The sequence below is a fragment of the Mirounga leonina genome, unplaced genomic scaffold, assembly GCF_011800145.1.
Source record: "Mirounga leonina isolate KUSES-001 unplaced genomic scaffold, KU_Mleo_1.0 Mir_165, whole genome shotgun sequence".
NCBI classification, from domain to species: Eukaryota; Metazoa; Chordata; class Mammalia; order Carnivora; family Phocidae; genus Mirounga; species Mirounga leonina.
Genome location: NW_023270415.1, coordinates 73966613 through 73979118, shown reverse-complemented (window position 1 = coordinate 73979118; position 12506 = coordinate 73966613). Strand labels below are relative to the sequence as shown.

The window sequence follows — 12506 nt, the reverse complement described above, 5'->3', positions numbered from 1 at the left end:
TTACAATTCTTCTTTTTCTCCTCTCCATGCCTCTGGCACCTTCCCTCCCCTGAACTCATTGTCTTCTGGAAAGTCGGGGTTCCCATAGAGCAACTTTTTGTTATGACCATATTTTTAGTATCTAGGACAGTACCTGGACATGGTAGGTGCTTGATCCAGATATGGAATGAATGAGCTCAGTGTAGCCTTCTTGTTGTGTGGATGGGGAAACAGACTCAGTCTCCCATGCTGTGCTCCTGAGGGGAAGGACTTTGCCTCTTCAGTCCTTTTCCCAGTGGCTGAGCACAGAGCCTGGCTCATGGCAGTGGCTCAATAAGTATTTGTGGAATGACAGGATAAGTAAATGTCAGGGCCTATGGAGGCAAATGGGATGCACAGAGAGCCAGGTCCCTTGCCTTAGCAAAGCATGGGCTGGTGGAGGGAACAGGTTTATCATTAGCCAGAAGAGGGAGGGTGGGGGAAGGGCATTTGAGCCTGCAGATACAAGTCCTGGCAGGGGCCTGGGGACGGTGACAAGGTCTTCCTTTACTTATAAAATGATGTTCCTCCAGTGCAGTGGTTCTTACCTGGCTGCACATTTGAACCACCTAGAGAGCTTTTAAAACACCCCAATTCCTCCTCTGCACTCCCTGAGGTTCTGATAAAACTGGCCTAGGATGGAGACCTGGTATGCACCTTTATTAAAAAAAAAAAAAAAGTTCCTCTGGGAATTCTAATACGCAGTGTGGGTTGAGAACACGGAGGTCATCTTTAAACAAAAACAAGGCAGCAGAGAAGGGCAGCTAAGTGTGGAAAGTGTGCTCTGACAAGTTCTGGGAGGCAGCAGACTAAGGGGTGAGGCTCCTCCCAGCCAGGGCTCTGGGGGAAGGGGAGAAGGCTGCGGGAGGGAGGGAAAGGACTAGGACTGGTGGGCTTGGAACTGGGGAGGAGAGGGGCGGGCGGATGGGGTGAACAAGATGGACAAGATTCAGTGGGAGCAAGGATTTCAGCGGAGAGATGATGCAACAAGAAAGGGGCAAGGAGTGAGAATCGCTGGGAGCTGCTCCCGGGAAGCCAAGGACGCAGCCGCGGGAAGGCAGTTAAATGGGGCTCAGGAGCTAAGATCTTGAGACTTGGAGGAAGTAGGGAGTCGCCCACAAGGGATGTCAGGGCGTGGCGTGACTCAAGAAACTCTGAGACCGAGATGGGGCCCTTCGGTCACACAGTGAACACGGCACATGCACACGCACGAGCACGCACATGCCCACGCGCGAGCACACAGACGCATCCCCAGGGCACACGCGCCCACTGCACACGCGGAGGCCTTGGCCTTCCGGGCGAGGGAGCCGACCGCCCCGCCGCACCGCAGCCGGAGCCCGGAGGCCCTTCCCGGCCGCGCCCCTACCAGGGCTTGCGCAACAGGCGGCGGCTCCGGCGGGCGCCCGGCGCGCTCTGCCCGGCCCGGCCCGGCCCCGCGCGCTGGCGCGAGCGGGAACCGCGCCCGGGAGGAGGGAGCGGCAAGGGGTGTGTCCCCGCGGTGTGCGGTTCCGGAAGGCCGGGGCGGGGCGAGCGCGGGGCGGGGCCGCGGCGCCTATAAAGTCGCCCGCCGCCCGGGCATAAACAAACCTCGCCGGGCTCCTCGCACGGGCTGCCGAGCGCACGGCCGTCCTCGCCGCTCTCCTCCGCGCCCGCTGGCCGCCGCGCCTCCGGCCAAGCTCCGGCTCCGTTTGCCTTTCTCTCTGTACCTTAGGTGAGCTCGAACCCCTCCTCGCGCCGGGCGGGGAGGGCTCGATCTAACGGGGGTGCTGCTGCGGCTTTGTGGCCCCTAGAGCTGCAAGTGCGTGGCGACCCTGCGGCGCGGGCGCAGGGAGGGGCTTTGGGGGCGCGGCCGCCGCTGGAATGGGGGGTTTTCGGTGAGCGAAGAGGAGGAAAAAAAGAGAGGTCCGCGCTCACCTTTCCCCAGCTGGGAAAGTGGGATCTTGGGTTTCGGGGAGGGGTGGAGAGCCGGCCGGGGAACACCTTCGTCGCGCTTCCCAACGCCACCCCGGAGTCCCAGCTGGCGCCGCAGGCCTGAGAGCGCACTGGAAGTGGGAGCCCGAGGAGGGCCTGGGAGAGTGCGTGTGTGTGTGCGCGCGCGCGCGCGTGTGTGTGTCGGGGTGGGGTGTATCCTCGGAGTGGGGTGTCTGGGTTAGGAGGGTTTGAGCGTGCGTGTGTAGAAAGGAGGTGCGTAGGGGAGAGCGGCGAGCTGAGGCTGGAGAAAGGGGCGTGGGTGTGTCTGGTTTCCAGACTGAGCCCTGAACCGATGTGCATCTGAGGGGCGGGGGCCGATTCCGCCTCGAAGCCAGGGTGGGGTGTCTGTGTATGTGTGTGTGTGTGTGTGCGCGCGCGCGTGTGCTGCAGGGGGAGGGTCGGAGTGTGTCACAGTGCGTGCCAAATGCGCGGGAGCCACTGTTGGCCAGCGCCGCTGGGCAGGGTGCTCCCCCTGAGGTGGCCCGGGGTTGGCGCTGTGGCGGCGCCCGAAGAGGTGGCCTGGTCCAGAGGGGTCCTGTGGGCAAGTGACGGCCCAGCGCTGGCCAGGACTGCGAGTGGCGTCATTTTCGCCTCCGCCCACCTCCCCCGCTCGTCTCCCAGCCTCCGGGACCCGCCTCTCCTGCCCTCCTGGGGGAAGAACAGTGGAATTGCTCCGCTGTTCCTGGAGATCTGAGGTCTCTGATTCTGCCTGGGGCGAGGAGGGCAGGGCAAGTGGAGAGTGGTGGGCTGGGGGGAAATGCGCTGTCACCCCCTCTGTCACTTTAGTGGCTGAAGCTGGGATTTAGTGGATCTTTTCCTTCACTGCCCCCCCCCCCCACCCGCCCCAGGCACTCTCTCCAGTCTGTCGCCTCTTCTGTCAGATGTTCCTGTGGGTCAGGGGCAGCACCCCTCTGTGGCTGGGAAGGGGGAGGTGCCTGGCAGCCGGTGGGGGAGAGAAATCTGGTTGGGGAAGGTTCAGGCTCAGGCCTTCTTCACAGATGTCCTGGGCACTTCAGTTCCTTTGCTTCCTTTAAGTTACTGGGAAAAGGTTGAAGATTCAAACGGAGTGCAGCCCCTGGCCACGCAGGAGAGCTTTATTCTCTTCTAATTGTCTCTCATTCTAATGTCCATCAGCCATACTTAATGTTCTCAGCCACCTCAAATGAACCAAGTGTTGAAATACAGACTGTGCTCTTGCTATGAAAATGCAGTTTGAAGGCAAGCCCACCAGCCCCACCTCCTGCACCGAAAACTGGGAGTCTTTACTGACTTTCACAAATGTGAATTGAAATAAGCAAGGCACAGAGAGTGCAAACCCCAGCCCCTGCCTTCAAGGGACTCTCCCATTCAGGGGGAGAAATGCAGGTGAAGGGGTAAGTGCTGGTGTGGCACAGGAGTGGGGGTCCAGGGTACGGGGAGGTAGAGGTCATCCGGAAGTGATGGGTAACTTTCAGAGGGACAGTGCTCTGGTGTAAGCAGTGAAATCCGGGGTGTCCCCTGACCTGTGACCTCTTAGTTTTGTGGGACCTTGTCCCCCACAAGAGGGTGAGAAGGAAGGCTTTGCTTGCCTCACCCCGTAACCTGGTACCTGGCCCAGGGCCTGGTACTTGAGAGCAAGTTCAAATACATGCATTGGATGAATTGAATGGCTCCTTCCCTCTACCTCATTCCCCTGTAATCTCTTGGGGGAGTCTGGAGCAGGCAGAGTTGACCTTCAGGGCGGTGGTTGTTTGATTTCGCTTTCCAGGGAGACCTTCCAGCACCTGTTGGGGTCTTCCCTCCCCAGAGGGGGATCTCCTGGAGCAATAAGCAAATCCAGGATTACTAACAGTTGGTCTGATAATTTGGGATGGAATAAAAAACTCACACGCGTTCCTGATACAATGTCTTCCCATTTTACAGAGGGAAGCTGAGGCCCAGAGACAGGGTATGACTTGCCAAGGCTGAACCAGAGCTGGAATTTGGCCCTCCAGACCCCTCTGGTTGGGACTGAAGGTGGTGAAAGGGGTTCTTGGTCTTGATTGTTGCCCCTCTGCTATGAGAGGGGCAAACAGACATTGGGTCTTCAGTGAGTTTCTTGGTGAGGAAACTTTCCAGGCAGAATGTGGTGATTATTTATTTATTTAGTGTCAATCAGGTGTTCTTGAGACCTTAGCAGAATCAGTCCAGTGAGCAAGGGCTGCAGCCCTGCTGAGGGGGGTTGACTGGATTCTGGCTGCCCCCTCCAGGTTGGACCTTAGATCTGAACAGAGCTGGGGGCTCCCCACCAGACTCACCGAAATGTCCTGGCCTGAGCTTGTCTTGGTATGGATGGGGAAGAAAGATCGCATTGTGTTTTTTTGGTGGCCTGAAGCTGCACTTCTTCCTTGGGACCCAACTCCAGAGAATCCCATCCAAGGCGTGACTCAAAGTCCCTGTGCCTCAGAGAGGAAGCCAGGATGATGAGTCAGCATCTAAGACTGTCTGGGAGGAGGCCTGACTCAGGCTGGGAGGGGGCAGGGAGGGGCAGGACACTCTCCCTCCTAGTCAGCTGCTGCATCCCCTCTCCCCCTGTCATCCTGGCCAGAGCTCTGCCTCATCCTTATTGGCTCCATTGAGTAGATGGGAAAAATGAGCCTGAGGGAATTTAAGAGACTTTCTCGTGTCCACATGGCTAAAGGTGGGAGAGCCAGACTTTGAACCCAGAGAGGCAGACACCCAAGCCTTTGTTCCTTCTCATGACGGCATGTTGGGGTGACCGGAAAAAGCTAGAATGAAAAGTCCAGAGATGTGATCAGGAGCTCCGTGCCTCAGCTTCCTCTCTGGTAAAATGGGAATAACAGACACTGTCTCATGGGAACATGTAAATATTAACTGAATTAATAATGGAAAGAGCAGAGAACAGTGCCTGGCACGTGGGGACACCATGTAGGTATTTGCTGTCAATGAGTCCCACAAATTCCGTTTCTTAAGGCATTTCCTTGGCAGTCAGTGTCCAGGACTTTTGTCCTAAGCTTACCCATGCCAGTGAAAGTGCCTGCAGGGGCCGAACTCGTGTTTTGCTTCTTGAAGTTCTTCCAAAAGAACTAAGCTTATGCAGACTGCATAAAAATGTCATGAGACCCTTGTTTGAAATGCAGATTTACAGGCCCAGTAAGTCTGGGAGGGGCCAGGAATCTGCACCATTTCGAAGCTCCCTAGGCTGGATTAGGGGTAGGGAGTTGAGGACATCTGCTCCAGAATGACTGGGGGGAGGGAAAGGAGAGGAGAGTCCAGAGTATCGGATACTTCTGTGTTACCACACCCTGGTGCTCCATAAGCAGCTCTTCCCTGGCTCAGGTGTCTTGTGGTGTCAGCTCGTCACCTCATTCAGTTGAGATAGGAGACATTCTTGCCATTTCTCAGGTCAGCAAACTGAGGTAGGGCAGGTGACTTGCTTGTCTAGAATCAAGTGAGTGGGGTCCTGTTCCAGGTGGGCCACCCTGGACCTTTTCCCTCCAGTTTCAACCTTCAGGGCTCCCCAGACCCTTCTGGACCTGTCTTTGAAGCATGAACTTGGTTTCCTGGATTCATTTCATGCGGCCCTTCCTACCTCCCTGACCCCAGTCTAGTCCCAGGCCTGCCTTTCTACTTGTTCTTTCTCCTTCCATTTGGAGACAAGAGATGGATGGAAGGCAGTCTGTGCTGCTCAGGCGGAGGTGAGTTCCCTAATACCCTCTTGGCCTCCTGCTATGCCAGCCCAGGCTTGTTGGAGGTGGATGTCCTGAGAGATGAGATGAGCTCCCCTCAGGGAAATTATGCACAGGCTCTGTGTCTACGCTTTTCCAGTCCAACGATGTTCCTCTAGCTGAGGTGGTAGGAGATGAGACTCGTTAGTGTCTGGGGGCCTTGAATGGCCTGTTGAGGAGTTCATCTTTTATTTTATAGTTTTTCTTCTCTTAAATTCATGGAAACCTCAGTACAATTGTGAATTTTACAACCGTGTGCAACTCTGCTCAAAGGGGTAGATGGGGACCAGAGCTCCATCTTGTTCCCCATCTCAATCCCAGCTCTACTCCCTTGGCTTTGAGAAGATTCTATGCAGCTCTCTGGGCACCACCCACATGTGGGTATGAGCTTCAGAGGTATGCAGTTCTGAGGACTCCCAGCTGGGAACCCTGGCCTCTTCTCCCTCTCGTTTCCAAGCACTGAACTGGCCACTTCTCTCCAGAAAGCCCTCCCTGGCTTTCCCCTCCAGGCTGACATGTGGGCGTGGGTGCCTTCCTTGGATCGTTCTGGGCTGAGTCTCTACTTACCTTTTCCTGTAGACCTGAGAACTTGGCGCGTAGTAGGCACTCGATCAATGTTGGTCAGAAGAAACCCTCCATTTACGAAGGAAATAACTTGGGCCATCTCGTGTAGGAAAGATTGGAAGGCCATCCAGATTGCGGAAACAGCGAGACCGTTTCAGGCAAGGATCCTGTCAGTGTGGCAATCATCCCATCTCTGGGACAAAGGGTTTTGTAGGAAGAATTTATTTCCATGTCCTATGCTAACCATGGCTCCGTTTGTGGGCTTTCAACAAATTATTTTACAGACCATCCAGGACAGCTCTCACGCTTGTCCTGCAGATTTGCAGAAAGATCCTTGAAATCCATCAGTGTCCTCCTTCGGACTTCCCATTATTCTGCCTGACCCCTCAGACGGTCTTCTCTCTGCCAAACAAATGGATCAGGCTGCCAAGACTCCACTGAACACCTTCAGGAAGATCCCCAGGTGTTGCAGAGAGGGTGTGGACGGTGATGGATTGGCATCCCTTCTCTCTTCCTGCTCTGTGTCCCGGACCCCCTGGCTAGTTCTGTGCTCTGGTTAACACAGGTGGTCCCATTTCAGCTCTGGCCTTGTATCCAGGGAATGAGTGTAGCCGGGGTTTGCCTTCTTTTGGAAGATTTCCTTTTTCATTGTTTTGGCATCAAGCAATTCCTTGAATGCTGCTGAGGTTCAGGCTCCATGCAAAGCAGGAAGGGGGCCCTCCAGGAATTTCTAGTCTGGTTGTCCCCTCTGCATGGTATTTGTACCATTTTATTGACTTTGAGAGCCCTGTTCTTGACTTCCATTCCCCTAAACTGGGGAACTTTCTTGAAGGACCAGTAGGATCTTCCATATTGTCTGATTACATAAGAAAAACATGGAGAGTTAGGACCACCAACCTCTTCACCCTCCCCAGAGCCTTGAGTTTCAAAAGGTCTAGAAAACAGCAAGAGAACCCACGAACTGCCTTGTAGCTTGACATCACAGTCGCCTTGGCAAAAGAGAAAACAAAGCATTTATCCACAGTAAGGCCGGGGTATCCAGGGCATACCCCAAGTCTGCTTTCCTTGAGGTTCATGCAGACATGGGCTATTCCGGAACCTTCGGGGACTGCAGTATCCGGGGAAGATGCTATGCCAAAACAGCAGCTGCACACATTGATTTCCACCCCTGTGCTCCCCCCTTTTCCATTCTGTTCTATAAAGAGCCCAGTGTGCTGGAAAGAACACCACTTTCATGTGGCTTTGAAACCGGGCGTGTTATGGAGGGGACAAAATCTGGGCCAGTTGCTGACAATCACAATCGATGCAAGCTTGTCAACAATGCTTCCTGGTTTGCCTCTTCCTCTGCTTTACTAAAGGCAACCAGGAGGCTGCCATGTGCCCGCCCCTGCTCGCCACACTTGTACCCACGTCCAAGGAGCGGGTCTCGGCCTTTTGGAAGTCATGTGGGCCTTTGCTTTTGAGCCTCAGGTTACCCATCTGTAAGCTGGGGTGATACTATCCACCTTCTGCCGGGGACCTCCGTGAGGAGCAAATAGAACAAGGCAGGGCAGGAAAGACTTTTTCAAAGTATCGAAACTGCTGTGTCAGGAAGCCACCCTGGGGTGCCTGGGTGCTCAGTGAAGTGTCTGACTCTTGATCTCTGCTCAGGTCTTGATCTCAGAGTGATGAGTTCCAGGCCTACATTGGGTGCCTTATTGGGCGTGGAGCCTACTTAAAAAGGAAGGCGCCTTGGGGGAGAGCTAAAAACGAAGCCTTTCTGGGCATTATGAGGGCGAGTGGGAAAGTCTAGGATGCAGACTCTGTCCAGAGCCTGGGCCTACTCCTGGCGGCCCTGTGGGACTGTGCAAGGTGGAGGAGAAGCATGGGACTCCCTCAGCTGACTCACACTGGAAAGGCTCCTGATCACAGGCGGCTCATCCTTAGAACGTCCTACCTGGACGGCGGGTGGGCACACAGTATGTGTATATATAGACCCAGCTGATTTCATGGTCAACTTTCTCCTTTAAGGTTGCTTGACCCTGGGCTAGCTTGATGCTTGGCGGCTCGGGGCACATTTCTTCACTGCTCTGTGCTCCAGTTTCCCTATCTGTCACATGGTGATCACGGTGGTGCCTGCCTCTGGGTCCTGAGAAGCTCAGAGGAAGTAATGGAATTCGGAGTCCGGTGAACACCTAAGACGTCGTTCTGGTGCTCTTGTCCTGGCATGTCTGTGGCCATTTGTGCTGGGTTGGGTGGATCCAGGCAGGACGGAGATGGGCAGGACCCTTTCATCTTTGGGTATAGCACGTTCCCACCTGGGCTCCCCTTGGCCCCAAGTTTCTCATGGACCATGTGATGTCCGTAGTGCGCACGCAGCCTGTTTTGCAGGTGGGGAAGCTGAGGCCCCCAGGGAGGGGATGGATGCTTGGTCAAAGTCCTGTGGCAGCAGAGCGGCAGGCTTTCTGTGCCCTGACTCCTCGGCCAGGGCTGCTGCTCCATCAGGGCTTTTGAGAGTCACAGGTTCTGAGTGTCCCTTCCCGGTCCCTGTGACTGGTTAACAATTTTCCGGGGGCCCCACATTGCCTAACATACCTCTGCCCACTGCCCTCCCAGATCCTCGGGGTCATGGTCTTCCCTTCTCTGGGCAAATGCCAGTCTTGGCTTCCCTGGGAACCCAGGAGGTCCAACTAATTGCTGACTGTCTCCTGGGTCTACTGAACTGGAAAGGTATTCGCCCAGCTCCCCTCAGGCCCTCGTTACTCATTGACCGACGTCGCTAATGGAAGGAAGACCCCCATGGTGGTGCATTGGGTCTGATCACTGGAAAGCCATGTGGCACTTGCTCAACTTCTGTGACCTCCCCCTTCCTTGCTGGGCGGACTCTGGGACTCACGGCGTATAAAACACAGGCTGTTGTCCTCACAGATGTCCCTGGGTCTCTGAGGCCACCAGGAAAGGAAATGCACTGATTTCTTAAGCAGCTACCCCCTTATCCACAGTTTCAGCTCCCTGTGATCAACCAAGGTCCACAAGCAGATGACCTTCCCTCTGATATGTCGTCAGAAGGTCGACAGTAGCCTACCGCCATGACACATGCCTGCATCATTCCCCTCAGTCCATCTGGTCACATGGGCACGTCACCTCCCATCCTGCCAAGCAGGGTGAGCACAGCACAGTAAGATACTTTGAGAGAAGAGGAGACCACAGTCACATAGCTTTTGTTACAGTATATTGTTAGAATTGCTCTATTTTATTATGGGTTATTGTTGTTCATCTCTCACTGTGCCTTTATCCCAGGTGTGTGTATATAGGAAAAAATGCTGTGTGTAGTGTTTGGTACTGTCTCAGTTCCAGGCATCCGCTGGGCGTCTTGGGATGTATCCCTGGTGGCTAAGGCAGGGGGACTGTGCCAGATTCTGTGTTCCAGTCTTTAAGCCACCCTGCTGCTTGCTGGGAGCAGGAGTTGTACCCATTTCACAGATGAGCAAACTAAGGCTCCGAGGCTAGAGAACTTGGTAGGGATTGCAGAGCTAATAAATGATGATGCTCAGGTCTGACCCCCCAGTCTTCCCCCAGCTCCTGGTGACCATCCATGTTTCTGCCATGGGTTTCCTCAAAATTCCTTCTGGGGAGAGCTGGTGGGAGAGGAGGAGGTGGTGCTGTGAACTGGTCTGGCAGCTGGTGTAGTGACCTGGAACCTGGTTTTCAGCCCTGATTGGGGTCTTAGCTCTGACTGATTGCGTGTCTGGAGGAACTTCTGTCTGTGCTTCTTGGAGACATGGTGGGCAGATACCGCACACCCATCGTCATGCCAGGTGGGCCCAGAGGGCTGGAGGTCGGACACCCGGGCGCCCACATACTGTGCCCTGTGTGTCCTTGCCCTGTCACCCTGTGCACTAAAAGATCACCTTGGCCCTTTGCGATCTGACGTTCTGCATTGGGACTTTCCAGGAGGTGGGGGAGAGGGGCAGGGACCGGCATTCAGCATTCAGTCTCAAGCCCAGGGAGAGAACCTGCTGAGCCAAGCGGGACCTTGGGTAGCCTGAAAGGAGTGACCCCTGAGTGTGGGCCCTGCATGGCAAGTGGTGCCTGGTGGGGGGGGGGTAGGGGCACCAGCCAGAGCACGCCAAACCAGGTCACCCCCCACCCATGCCTCCCTCCTGGCTAAGGAAATCGCCTGCTTCCTTGAAATGGGCCATAGGGCCTTGTTGCTATGGATTTGAAGCCTGTAGAAAAAAACTTTTTAAGGAAAAATGTGGTGAAGCAGTAATTGTGAGCATCAGAGGCCTCTCCATCCCGGCCACTCCATCTGCGGCTGGCTCTATGCCATTTCAGGCCTGTCCCTCTACCCCTGGGGCTGCAGCCTCCTCCTTGGTAAAATGATGATGGCGGTGGTGGTGGTTGGGGGGTTTGTGGGACCCCGTGAGTCCAGGAGAGCATGGCCTTGTGTGGAGATGGGCAGCCACGATGGCCTAGTGGGTGTGCAGAACTGCGAGCTCGGTGGGCCAAAGCTCTGTCTGTCCATGACCGCGCCCTGGACTCGTCACATAGTAGGGTCTTGTGAGCAAAACTGTTATGAGAGGACTGTCACACTTTGCTTGGTGCTGGGCTCGCGAGCACCTAGTACAGGAAGTAATCTCTGAATGAATCACTGTTTCAAAGCCTGCTATTCTGGGACTCAGAAGGTGTTCGAGGGTGGGCATGGAGGCATGGGGCAGTGGGGGCCCATGGTGGGGGCTGCTGGGAGCTGCCGGGCCCTTTCCCTGGAGTCACCCAAAGCACACCAGCTTCCCCCCCCCCCCCCCCCCCGTAAATCTGTTTTTCTTTATTGAGTTTCCTTACAAGATTTCTTTTAGACAAACAGGTTCTAAAATAAAAGTGTGCAAGGTTTTCTGATTCAAGCAAAGGAGAACAGGGCAAGGGCTGGCCCTGGGCTGACCCAAGTCAGCAGAATCGGGTTGGAAGCAGTCAGCTGTCTTCCTGCCCCTGGCAGGCTGAACACCAGCGGTCGGGGCCAGTGGGGGTGCTCAAGGTGCAGAGAGCACCTCGGCAGCCCGGGTTTGGGCCGCCTTGGTTAGTGCAGGGCAGTGACCCACATGGAGGTACCCCGGAAAGTTTGCATTTATTAGCCACAGGCTGCCCTGGACCCACAGCAACTCCACTCTCCCCGGGGACACGTAGTACAGAAGCTTCCTCTGCTTTATCCAATCTCCCTGCAGATCTCAAGAGTCCCAGAGCCCTTATGGATGTTCCTTGGTCTAGACCAGGGTGCTATTAACAGCTGAGGCCAGATAATTGTGCTGTGGGGCCGCCCTGTGCAGTGTAGGATGATGAGCAGTGTGCCTGACCCCCACCCACGAGATACCAGCAGCGTCTCCCAGTCATGGCCATCGAAAACATCTTCAGACATTGCTACGTGTCCTCTGGGGGACAGAACACCTGTTTGGAGAATCACTGTGATGGTTCTTGGTGGCCTCACTGAGCCTCCCCATGGCCCCCAAGGGCTCCAGAAAAAGCAGTGAATCTCAAGTATTTGGTATTTAAGAGAGACTGGCCAGTTTTCGACCTGCTGCCTCGTGTGGGCTGGGAAGCTGAGTTGTAGGACGGACAAGGAGGGCTGGGGGCAAAGAGGCTTCCCCAGGAGCACGTTTAGGAACCCGTGAAGGCTGAGATCAGTCTCTTCTCTGTTCTGAAGGAGAATGAGGGAGCTGGTGGAGGCTTAGATTCTGATGTGATCCCGGCATCGGGAAGCGGCGAACCACACTGGGCTGAAGTCCCGTGCGCGCTTGAGTCTGTGCACATGTAGACTTGTTTGAAGTCCTTTCACTCTTGTGGTGTAGTGATGATTTAAGAGTGAATTTAAACACAGACATCGCTATTAAGCTGCATCAAACCTGTTACGTATTCAGCAGGCAAGTTGTGGTCCGACTGTGGGAACAAGACAGGTAGGCTCCCTGTCCTGGGGAGTCCGCAGGTGGGGCTGCCCTCGGTGTAGGAGCCCCTGGAATGGGAAGCCCTTACACTCAGCGTGAAGGGTGGCGTTGCCAGAGCCCTGGGCTTCTGGAAGGCTCCTTAGGCTGTGTAGGCGAGGTGTCCCACGGGCCAGGGTCTCGGGACCATGAACATGCTGAATTAGCAAGGCCGACAGACCTCTGCTTTTCATGCCTCCTGCCTCCGAGCTGGCAGCTACCCAGGAATGCTCACAAATAGAAAACCGACTTTGTTTTCAGAATGTTCTCGAGCATAGACTCCAAAGGCTGCATA

At 55.2% G+C, this 12506-nt stretch overlaps 1 protein-coding gene across 2 annotated transcripts in view; it reads left to right on the top strand.

Annotated features, from left to right (window-relative positions):
• The first annotated feature begins 1612 nt into the window (after positions 1-1612).
• NDRG1 (N-myc downstream regulated 1) overlaps positions 1613-12506 on the top strand; it is a 54150-nt gene continuing 43256 nt past the window's right edge. For both annotated transcript variants that reach the window (XM_035011984.1, XM_035011983.1), the window contains exon 1: positions 1613-1729. The gene's annotated coding sequence lies outside the window, so the exon portion shown is untranslated. The remainder of the gene's footprint in view (positions 1730-12506) is intronic.